Source organism: Bubalus bubalis, chromosome 4, assembly GCF_019923935.1.
Source record: "Bubalus bubalis isolate 160015118507 breed Murrah chromosome 4, NDDB_SH_1, whole genome shotgun sequence".
In the NCBI taxonomy this organism is placed as follows: Eukaryota; Metazoa; Chordata; class Mammalia; order Artiodactyla; family Bovidae; genus Bubalus; species Bubalus bubalis.
In genome coordinates, this window is record NC_059160.1 from 140,032,755 (window position 1) to 140,038,754 (window position 6,000).

Sequence of the window (6,000 nt, forward strand, 5' to 3'; positions counted from 1 at the left end):
TACCAGTCCACTCAACCCCCACAGTTGCAAATGGGCATGTTGCTTTAGTACTTCAGAGTGTGACTGTAATTAACCTTGAAGATTTCTCTGAAGTCTGAGTCCCTTGTCTATTTTCTCTTCAGTCTCTATTTTCCTTGCTTTTAACAATTCATCTATTTATCTTGTAATTTGGAATTTTAGATCAAAGCTGAAATGTACATTTCTTTTGTTCCTCTTTTTGGTTCCTTCCCCTCCCCCCCTTTCAGTTGATTTTCAAAAAATGAAACAGAAAATTCTGAAAAAAAAAAAAAAAAAAAAAAAAAAGAAAATTCTGTCTTCATTTACTGATTGGAAATTCCAGACAGAAAATGAAGAGCTAACTAAAATATAGACAAAGGAGGCTTTCATGTGTCCACCTAAGTAAGAATAATAGTAAAGATATAAATAGCTACATCTAATATTTATTGAGCATGTATGATATGCCAAGAAACAGTTTAAACAGTTCACATCTTTTGGATTCATCAGAATAGCAAATTTACAAAATAGCTGCCATTATTAGCCTATTTTACAGATAAAAAAACTGAGGCATCCAACAGATTATATAATTTACACAAAGTCACAGCTAGGTGACAGATTCAGAGTACAAACTAAGGAATGAGGCTTTAAAGTGTTCACCTTTGATCATTATGTTGCTTCTTAATATATGATGAGTTAAAACTGCATTTTGGAGATCCTATGACTTTTCTTGGATGCCAGGAGCATGTAATCGTGCTCTAATCAGAGGATAACTGAATGGACGATGTACATGGGGCTGAAGAGAAATGACTGGTTCTAACAGGCAAGCACTACCTAGCTCCATAAAAAGGGAGATGTAACAGGTTTCCAATTAACTAAAATTCCTTGTACAGTCAGATCAATGGGACGAGGGAGGAACTCATAGCTTAGATTTTACTACAACTCCATCCCGAAATAGTTAAATTAGAAATGGTGTCCAAAGGATTGAAATTGAGTAAGTTCATTACTTGATTGATAGACTGATTTTTAACCAGCAAAATTCCTCATCTGTAAAGGCAAAAGCCACATGCTTTCATCTTTGTAGAATCATTAATAATTTCTGTTCTCACCATCATTACCGATATGACCTAAGCAATGGAACATATAAATTATTAATATCTTAAATATCAGGAAATTGATCCTTTCTCTTGGTTTTCCTGATCCATTTATTTCATCCAGAGTTTCCCCCATAGGAAAAAAAATGACAATCAAGTCTACATTCCCATAAGAGTCCACCACTTCTTGACAAAATTCATTCTCTAAGACCAATCCTTTAATATTGTGAGCATTGTGATTTGCACCAAAAAGACAACCTCTTATTTTATGCTAATATATATTCTGCAAAGAGACAAGTGAAGAGAAATAAGTCTACTTTTATGTTATGTATGAGAAATTAGATGGTTAATTTTCAAGGGCTGCTTCAATAAATCCCAATTGAATTAGCCAGTATTAGTATGTGAAAGTGATCAAGAGACACTGCAAAAACACAATGCAAAATGAATACAAATGATTTGGCTCCAGATCTGATCAAATAAAGTAGAGGATTGAATTAACTAGTGAACAAAATTAAGTGGAAATGGCAGTATTTCACAGCTAGTTAACTGTGGCTATGAAACAGCACTGAAAAATTTAGACACCCATTCTGAACCTTTTATTGTTTCCACCCAGAAGTATCTCTAAAATTATATCTCTGCATGTACTAATCAGCTTGATATCATTAGTGATCTGGTGTTTGAGGCCATATTTATTTATCCAGTCTTTTATAAGACATTCACAGTGCCAAAAAAAAAAAAAAAATAGCAAATGTCTGCTGAACAGCTACTGAATTCTACCAGAATATCAATTAACTTTTTTTTTTTTTTTCATTTAAGTCAGGGAAATGTAGAGGAGAGAGGAGGAAAGGAAAACATAGATGAAAATTTTAGAAGATTTCTAAACTTTTAGCATCTCTGTAATTTTAATGTTGACATAAGAAGCACAGTGTAACATAATAGGAAGAGCCTTGAAGTCAGACATTCTTGAATTTCAGTTCCAAGTGAGTCACTTACTAGCTGGGCTACAAAACCTTAATTTATTCATCTTTAAAAAGACATTGTTGGAATGGGGAGGGAAGTGGAAGGGGGGGTTCAGGATGGGAAACACATGTACACCCATGGCTGACTCATGTCAATGTATGGCAAAAACCACTACAATATTGTAAAGTAATTAGTCTCCAATTAAAATAAATTAATAAAAAAAAAAGACTTTGTAGAAGCCTAACTCAAAAAAGTCATTTTATGAAATAAAACTAATATAATTAAATCTTCATCCTCTGTTGGGACATAATAGACTTTTTTCAGGAGGGAGAAGGGCATCTCCCACACAAATTGTGGGATCTTAGTTCCCTGACCAGGGATTGAACATGGTCTTCAACATTGGTAGTGAGGAGTCCTACGCACAGTGTAACATAATAGGTAGAGCCTTGAACCACTGGACCATCAGGGAATTCCCAACAGAGGGAATTATTTTCATCATTCCAGTGTTAGAATGACTATTTCCTAGGATGCCACTGTCTCTACTGGTGGACAAATTCTCCCCCAGATCCTAATGCCATTCTTCCAGCATATTAATTGAAACTATATTTGATAAGGATGACGGCAAGTAAAAAGAAGAGGAATCTTTAAATGGAATCTGCAATGACTGAAGTCTGATTCATAGGAATAATTCTTCAGTTGAGAAGATCTCTAAATAATACCTATTATTTTATTAAACTCAAAGCAGTTGCCAAGCTTTGAGAATGATACTGTAGGAGACCAAAGATGCTGAGACAGCAATGATACCATATAGATGGAAAACACTTGCCTCTTATGAAACAAGTCAGCAGTTTCTGAAGCAGTTAAAAAATTCTTTTGAGTCTTCTTTAGGGACAAAGGGAATTAAACACAGAAAGTTTTCTTACAATGGTGTGTCTTTCCAACCTCTTATAAGTAATGGTAATTGAAATGTTTGCTTTCTCTCCTATATTCAGTGCAGAAATTATTTATCTTTGGCTGAAAGGCCAGTGTGTGGTGCTACCTTAGGCTGTTTCACTGCAGTGAAGTCAGTGAAATAACCTGCAATTGTTATTTATCATCAGTACTAAGTGTGCAAATCAACTAAGAAAGAAGGCAAGTCAAGTCTTAACACCTTGCAGTAGTAACAACATAGCACAGGCACCTATAAATAGATTAATTTTTCCTTCCAGTCCCTTTTAAATGTTTCAACAATGTCAACCCCAGGCTGAAAATCTTGAGAGGCTAGCTCTGAGATTGCCATGTGGTCTTGTATAATTTCATCTGGTTCCTCTATTACAATGAAAGGCTTAAAGTTGAAGATCAGCACTTCTATAGATATTAGCCTTTGACTGACCGATGGTATGCTGTTCTTGAAAGATTTTTAGTTTCCACTCAGCCCTCACCTCCCTCCAGGAAACAGGAGGAGGAAAAAAGCAAAAAGGAGGTGTCCTTGATCGCTCTTGCTTTCATACTCTACACACTTGTCTTGACAATGTGCAATGCTTCACTTTTATTATCCAGCCTTTCAGAAAGACCTAGCTGCTTCTGTCTTGCTTCATTCTTGAGAGTCATTTCCTAGAGGTAGTTGGAGACAGCTAATATGTACACAAATTAGCCTTTGTCAGTCAGTCAGTCTGAGATTCACCAAGGAGGAGTTTAAGGCTAGAGTGGACTCATGGGACTCCACAGTGGGATCTATTTGCAAGAACATAGTAATTCAAGTCACATTTCCTGCTAAGTAAGTAAAGACTTCTCTGACTGGTTAAATATAAATTTATGCTGAAATGGATTAAGATGGTGGAGTTGTGTACTCATAAATACTCTATCTGCATGACAGTTTTGTAGAAAATTATTACCACACTTAATTATATTAGTATAGCAACAATAAGCAAAACAATCTTTCAGCTCTTCAAATAAGCAGTAAGTTGAGAGAATGAGAATGTGTGTGCATGCTTAGTCGTTCAGTCAGGTCTGACTCTTTGTGACCCCATTGATTGTAGCCTGCCAGGCTCCTCTGTCTATGGAATTTTCCAGGCAAGAATATTGGAGTGAGTTACCATGTCCTTCTCCACGGGATCTTGACAGCCCACATCTCCTGCATTGGCAGGTGGGATTCTTTACCACTGAACCACCTGGGAGGCCAAGCAAGAATGAAAGCAGAAAAGTAAAACCAACAGTTCAGTTCAGTTCAGTTCAGTTGCCCAGTTGTGTCCGACTCTTTGCAACCCCATGAATCGCAGCACGCCAGGCCTCCCTGTGCATCACCAACTCCCAGAGTTCACCCAAACTCATGTCCATCGAGTCGGTGATGCCATCCAGCCATCTCAACCTCTGTTGTCCCCTTCTCCTCCTGTCCCCAATCCCTCTCAGCATCAGAGTCTTTTCCAATGAGTCAACTCTTTCCATGAGCTGGCCAAAGTATTGGAGTTTCAGCTTTAGCATCTGTCCTTCCAAAGAACACGCAGGACTGATCTCCTTTAAATGGACTGGTTGGATCTCCTTGCAGTCCAAGGGACTCTCAAGAGTCTTCTCCAACACCACAGTTCAAAAGCATCAATTCTTCGGTGCTCAGCTTTCTTCACAGTCCAACTTTCACATCCATACATGACCACTGGAAAAACCATAGCCTTGACTAGATGGACTTTGTTGGCAAAGTAATATGCTTTTGAATATGCTATCTAGGTTGGTCATAACTTTCCTTCCAAGGAGTAAGCATCTTTTAATTTCATGGCTGCAATCACCATCTGCAGTGATTTTGGAGCCCCCAAAAATAAAGTCTGACACTGTTTCCACTGTTTCCCCATCTATTTCCCATGAAGTGATGGGACCAGATGCCATGATCTTAACTAACCTTTTATTCTGAATCATGCATGTCTAATACTCAATTCTTTGAAAAGGCTTTCTTCACTATTTTATCTTTGGCATTAATGTCCTATAACACAATCTACCAAATGGCTATCAAAGGAGTTTGTGACACTCTCTCATTTTAGAGACTGCTCCTAAAAGCTTGGGGCTTCCTGGATGGCACAATGGTAAAAGAATCTACCTGACAATGCAGGAGATACAAGAAATTTGGGTTTGATCCCTGGGTCAGGAAGGTCCCCTGGAGAAAGAAATGGCAACTCATTCCACTATTCTTGCCTGGAAAATTTCATGGCAGAGGAGCCTGGCAGGGTAGAGTCCATGGGGTCACAAACATTTGGGCATGACTGAGCTACTGAGTGTGCATAAAAGCCTGAGTCAGTTATTCAAAAGTGTTTATCCCCAATCTTTTTGGCATTACAACTCTCTAGTTTTATTTTATGTCAATTCACTTTTACCTATGTGAAAACCAGTGACACCCTTGTGTCCCTGGATAAATTACTCATCTCCAGAAGAGGTATTCCAAACTTCTTTTTATCAAACTCATTATACTGCTACTTGTACTTCTCAATGATTCTGTTGACAAATTCTCCATGAAATATGAATTTGATTCTCAGAAAATGAATGTGTAACGGGATATTAAAAATGTGAACCTCTTGGAACTTGAAAATTCAGTCTTAACTTCTAAAAACCTTCATTGTCCTCAGTTTCCTCATCTACAAAATGAGAAAAAACTAGACTTAGGTAATCTTTAAGTACCTTACAGCCCTTATATTTTTTGATTTTATAATCCTATGACTGTTTCATATCACATTTCTTCAACAAGCCCTAGTGTAGTCCCCTACTAACACAAAGCTAGAAAAAAAGTACAATAAATAGGAGGGGCTCTACTCTGAGATCCAAATTCATGCTCTCTTCTCTAATGCTGACCCTTCCCCATACAATCCTCTCAAGTGAAGTGAAGTCGCTCATTTGCTTCTGACTCTTTGCGACCCCATGGACTTTAGCCTACCAGGCTTCTCCATCCATGGAATTTTACAGGCAAGAGTACTGGAGTGGGTTGCAATCTTCT